Source organism: Pteropus medius, unplaced genomic scaffold (assembly GCF_902729225.1).
Source record: "Pteropus medius unplaced genomic scaffold, Ma_sr-lr_union100, whole genome shotgun sequence".
Taxonomy (NCBI): Eukaryota; Metazoa; Chordata; class Mammalia; order Chiroptera; family Pteropodidae; genus Pteropus; species Pteropus medius.
The window spans coordinates 438,666-445,073 of NW_024354498.1; the positions used below are offsets into that span (position 1 = coordinate 438,666).

The following is a 6,408-nucleotide window of genomic DNA, read 5'->3' on the forward strand; positions in this document are numbered from 1 at the left end:
AGAGTCACTGGGGTGGAGCGAGTAGATCTCATCAGGCCAATGAAGCTTCAGATTTGGCTGTGTGCGGGATGTACTTAACACAGGCAAGATGGTACCTTGCCTGTAGGCTGCACTGGACGAGAGCTCAACAACGGGACAATGGTGGCTGTCCTTTTTGCCCTCACCCTGACACCACACAATTTATCCTTTCTTTGTATGTCTCTGGCGCCTCTTGAGCTGCTGTCTTTCCACCAGAGCCCAGGGTGAGCGCCTATGAGTGAGTGAGTCTTTGTGCAGGCTTTTTAAGGTGAAATGTAGGTTTCCAGTAGCCTCGTCTCTCAGAATCCCTGCTGATTTCCACAGTCAGATTTTATGGGGACTTCTCTTCCTGGCACTGGAACCCTGGGCTGGGGAGCCCGGTGTGGGGCTGGGGCCCCTCACTCCACTGCTGAGGGGCCCTCTGTAGCCATGATATCCCTCCTAATGCTCAACTGTCACGGGTGGGTGTGGGAAAAGCCCGTTTTGCATCTCCACCCCTCCTGCAAGTCTTGATATGGCTTCTTTATATCCTTAGTTATAGGAGTTCCATTCAGCTAGTCTTCAGATAGTTCTACAGGTTGATTGTTCTATAATTTAGTTTTAATTTTAATGTGGCCATGGGAGGAAGCATACACAGCATTTATCTATTCTGCCATCGTTGTCTTTTTTTTTATTGCCTACAGCACCTGGTCTTCATAGGTAGTCTCCCATCCACATACTAACCAGGCCTGACCCTGCTTAGCTTCCGAGGTCAGATGAGATTGGGCGTGTTCAGGGTGGCATGGCCACAGACTCTATTCCGCCATCTTGACCTGCTCTGTCAACACCACATTTTTTTCATCTTTGTTGAAATATAATAGACAACTAGTTGCCGCGTTTACATTGTATAATTCAATGAGTTATTTTTTCAATTATAGTTGGTATATGACACACCAGCCTCAGCTATACAACATATCGATCACAGATCCACACAACTCGCAAAGTGCTCACCCCCCCAATCTAGCACTCCTTCTCCCCCCACATATTCATTCCGACATTATTAACCATCTTTCCTATGCTGTACTCTACATCCTCATGTCTACTCTGCAACCATCCACCTGTACCTCTCAATCCCTTTGCCCTCTTCCCCCCAACACTCCTGTCTAGTATCCCTCAAAATATTCTCTGTGTCTATGAATTTATTTTGCTTTTGTTGTTGTTGATTTTGTGCTTTAGATTCCACATGTGTGTGAAATCATGTGATATTTGTCTTTCTCTATCTGACCTATTTCATTCAACGCAATACCCTCTAGGTCCATCAAGGCAATATCTTTTTCCATTCCCGTCCTTTTAGTCTGTGTGTGTCTTTCAATCTGAAGTGAGTCTCTTGTAGGCAGCATATGTAGGGGTCTTGTTTTCTTATCCATTCAACCACACTATCTTTTGGTTGGAGCACTTCATTCTTTTCCATTTGAGGTACTTGTTGATAGGAATGTCCTTGTTACCATTCTTTATTACTGTTTTTGATACATGTTTTTCTTCTTAAAGAAGTCCCTCCAATATTTCCTGTAATACTGGCTTTGCGATGGTAAATTCTTTTAGCTTATTTTTGTCTGGGAAGCTCTTTATCTGTCCTTCGATTCTAAATGATAGCTTTGCCGGATAAAGTATTCTTGGCTGTAGATCCTGGGTCTTCATCATGTCACATATTTTGTGCTAAGCCCTTCTCTCTTGCATAGTTTCTTTTGAGAATTCACCCGTAGGTAACTATCTGCTTATCTCTTGCTGCTTTTAAGATTCTCTGTATTTAACCTTTGGTATTTTAATTATGATGTGTATTGCTGTGGGCCTCTTTGGGTTCCTGCTTTTTGAAACTCTCCCAGCATCCTGGGGTTTTATGTCTATTTCCTTCACCAGGTGAGGGAAGTTTTCTATCATTATTTCTTCAAATAGCTATTCAACATTTTGTTTTCCCTCAGGTACCCCGATGACATGGATATTTTTTACCTTTAATAGTGTCCCATAGGCTCCTTAAATTATTGTTATAGTCTTGGATTCTTTTTCTTGCCATTCTGATTGAGTGTCCTTGGCTTCCCCATCCTCTATATAGGCCATTTGATCTTCTTCTTTATTCACTTTCTTTATTCAATTTAATATACTTCTCATCTCAGATAATGTGTTCTTCATTTCTGACTGGTTCCCTTTTATAATTTCCATTTCCATTTTTATGTTTTTTATCTCTTTGTTGAAGTTCTCACTGAATTCATCTAACCTTCTCATAAGTTCACTGAGCATCTTTATAACCAGTGTTTTGAACTCTGTATCTGTTAGATTGCTTGATTACATTATTTCTGGATCTCTGTTCTGTCCTCTCATATGGTTTCTGCTTCCTTGTCTGTTTCTGTGTACTAAGCAAAGCTCCTGAGTCTCCTGGTCTTATTAGTGTGGATTTGTGAAGTAGGTGTCCAGTGGCACAGTCCTGAGAGGGGCTCAGCTGCAGGCCAAGTTTAGCACCAGACTGTGCCCCTCTGGGGCCAACTGTTAAGATTCAGAAAGCAATCCACAGATGCTATGTTTATAGTTGCCTCAAGAAACCACTCCAGAAATGGAGGCCAGCTGCCAGTAGTGTGGGTCTTCGCTCTGCTCAACAAGGAGCACTCGCCTCGCTGAGGATATACCTGGATATGGCTTGGGTAGGGCCACAAGTTGGGGGAAGTGGAGTTTCAGGGAATCCTCTGGGCAGAGTACCTCTGTAATCCAGTATGATGATGTCTCAACTTTGGCAGTGCTGTATGTATCAGCACACTGGGAGGGGGGAGGGCTCAACAGAGGAACAGTGGATACCACTGGCACTTCTGCCAGAGAGAGAGTCTTGCTGGGGCCCTCACTCTGAAAACTCAGTGTCACCCTGTAAGTCCCTGCACAGTCTAACTGGCACTGGTGCTCAGAGCGAGCGGGTCTGTCACCGGGAAAGTCACTCGCGGACGCGGCCCCTTTAAGAGGCGTTTGCCGCTGCCACTGCCGCAGCCTCTGACCCACTCAGCCTTTGGGGACCAGGCAGCCTCACGTCCTCTCCCTGTCCTCCCTTCTGCCATTGCGGGATGCTTTGTTAAATTTCTCCCCAGGTGTATGGCTTGTTCTTCTAGCTCCCAGGTGATTTTTCCTTGCTGTTTGCTCCTTGTCTGTCAACTTTGATTTGGTCGCCAGAGGGATGAACAGAGCCTCTATCATCTATGCCATTTTCTCCCCTCTATCCACATTTTAAACAGACTTTACATATTTCGGGTACATAGAGGTCAAGTATAGCGGGCAAGACTACCACTTTCTCTGATAGTAATCAAAAGCTTTATGCTCTGGGCAAGGAATGTTGAGGACTCGGCACTCAAGGTTGTTGAAGCTTTTCAGACATCTAGACACTGGACCGTAATCAGTCTGCCAATTTAGAGTTTAAATTGACATGATCAAAATTTTCCTTTAACTGGATGTAGAAGTTACTCTTACTTTGGAATAGAGATAGGCATGATTTTAGGTAGATATGTGGGCCCATTGAGCCGCTACACATATACAATAGATTATAACTGATACTGCTGAGTATATTGTGTGAAGAGGTGTGTTCACTGCATGTAATTTCTCCTTTTTATTGTGCAGAATGTTCCCAATGGGGAAATGCCGTAATTAGAACAGTGATAGTGGGATGAATGGACAACCTGGATCCTACCATGCTCCTCCACCCCATCCAATAGATATCAGTAAAGCAGTGTAGCATACCAGTGTGTTGAGGAAAGGGGATATATAGGTGAAAGGATGTTTCTATAATGAGCAAGTAGCTAATGGAGAGAGAGATATTTGAAGAAGCCGATACTACTCTACAATTGCCCTGCAAAGTTGTGAAATAGTGTTTGATGCTGTTTCACAGATCAATGGGCAGTAGTTCTTTTTGAATCTGAACTTTCAGATATAATGATCGCAGAATTAAGTCTGTTTACCAGATGCCTCCTTCACAGTGGTGGGCGTGCTGTGCTTTCTTCAGATGCCACCGCACCTCGAGGCCATTTACCTCACTGGGCTTGGATTATAATCCATGTTCATCATTTGCCGCAACACGACATAAAAATTGACAGTGATTTCTCACATATGTATAGCTGCCGCAAAATGTGTGAGCTATTACCCAAAGAACAATCTCTGGGCTCTTTCAAGTAAGACTGATGTCCTTAATAGAGCTAGAAGTGAAATATGACAATGCATTTGGCAACGTCATTCAAGTACTGTATGCACTTCTTACTTCATAAGGGGTTATTTTTTGGCACACTACATAAGATTATGTGAAAGGCATCCATGTTGGTGAACAGCATGTATGAGAAACTCTCCAACCAACCCTGTAGACCACCTTTCCACACAGCAAGGTCACCTGTGCAAAGCGTTTTTTGAGAAAGTTGCAGTAACTGATTTTTATATAGACTAGGACCTGTGCAAAATGATCAGCCACCGGGCACTGGCACCCTGTGGAACTGGTTCCTGGAAATTCCTTCAAACTCCCACCTGACGTATCCCATTTTAGAGACTAGTGCTGCCTTTTTAGTGCATGGGGGTATACAGTGAGAGAGTAACAAAGCCAGAGTAAGTTATTATAACTTGAATTCCTGACAATGTGAATGCAAATGAGAACCGAAGCAATTGATTATTGTCCCAGAAACATTTATTTTAAAATGAAAGCGGTGTGGCTACAAAAAAGTAAACCGGGAGTTAACGGAGTCTAAGAGGTACTGGAAAAAGTATACAGTCACCCTCCAGATGGGGCTGTATCATTTGCAATGTGTGTATCAGCTCATTAGCTTTCTGGAAGCTTTAGTACGCCCAGGTTCCAGGTTTCTGGAAGCATCAGTACGCCCAGGTTCAGGAGTCACAATTCCAAAGAACACTGCTTGCACCTGGTCATGGCAAAAAGGGAATGCCGCTCAATGGGTAGAGTTTGTGCTGTAGTGCTTACCTGAAAACACACTTGTCTCCAAAATATACATTGTTAATTTGGCTGATTCCTGGGTATGTGTCCATGTGCAGACAGTATGGATTGGTGCCTGGCAGGGAATGCCCAGATGATCCACTGTTAGTCTCTGTAGTGGCAAATGTGATCAGCTGATGGCACAAGATGCACACCACTTTTTCATGCTCCATGTGGTGCACATAATAAAGACTTTTTGAGGTTGAAAGTCAATGGAATCAATACACTCATCATATCTGCACATGCCCACCTGGATAAACTTTGCACCAAAAGAAAAAATGGTAATTCATCTAAATTTAAGCCCTGTCCCCAAAAACAATTGCTAGTGATTCCAGCACATGAGACCAAAGAAGCCTGGCAAATGTGCCTAGAGCGTTAGCTATATAATCGAATAGAGAGGTGTCTCCAGTTTTCATACACGATATGCCAGACCAGGCACTCTACCTTCCTTTTAAGGTTGCCACTGGGCATGGAGCGTGGTGAATCCCCTTTCTGAGTGTTGCCTTGACAACCCCGTGAACATCAGGTGGGGGAATCTGTACAAGGACTGTTAACTGGACTGTGTTTTTTTTATTTGCATTTGCCAATGACACCTAATTAGGTAATAGTGCCACTTTTATGGCAGAAAGTACCCAGCAGTAGGGAACTCCATGGGACATTTGATGGACCATTTGTATCCCATGTCATTTACAGGCAGCAAGTGCCATTGAAGAATGGTTTGGATTCTTAAAGAAGAAACATTAAGAGACATGAACAAGCCATGCTTGGCTTCCAGTGGAGCACACACCAGAGAAAGTCAGTTTGGGCTCTAAATGTGGCATTTCCCCAGCAGGTACTTCCCATTTAAATAGAAAGTATAATTATAAGGTTGAGTAGAAAAGGAGGAAGCACAGGTTACAGGCAGGTAGAAAATGCCTACCACTCTTTCAGCTTTGTCTAAAATATCTTTCCTTTTCTTTTTCACTTCAGTTTTCACATCCTTGGTTAGTCGATGGGCTAATGTCAGCTGAACCAGTTTTGTTAAGGATTTTGGCAAGATGTTATAGTACCTTACCTTAGAATATGGAGTCCTTGGTATTTATCATTTTGGTCTTTTAAAAGGCAAGCTTTCAGGAATGTATTTGACCCAGAGCATTTTCCCTCACTGCACCCTGCATTGTAGGCACTGTGGGTGCATTTTCTTATCCACTTTAAAATTTCAAATTGGGGGGAAGCTAGTGTCTCTTTATCCTGTCATTCCATGAGTTGTCAGGATTTATACAGACCCTGCCACGTATTGACTCCCTTCAGCTCTCTCTTGGCTGGATGCCTTCTGGTTGCTCTCAGAAGGAATTTTTATATCACATCATCTCCAGTGTGAATTTGTCCCTTAATATTCATACCTGAGTGTTTAGGCTTGTGGTGTTTTTTTT

The 6,408-nt window shown here is 43.2% G+C and overlaps 1 pseudogene; it reads right to left on the reverse strand.

The window, feature by feature from the left end:
• Positions 1-692: 692 nt before the first annotated feature.
• LOC120594370 (uncharacterized) lies at positions 693-811 on the reverse strand (annotated as a pseudogene).
• Between the last annotated feature and the right edge of the window lie 5,597 nt (positions 812-6,408).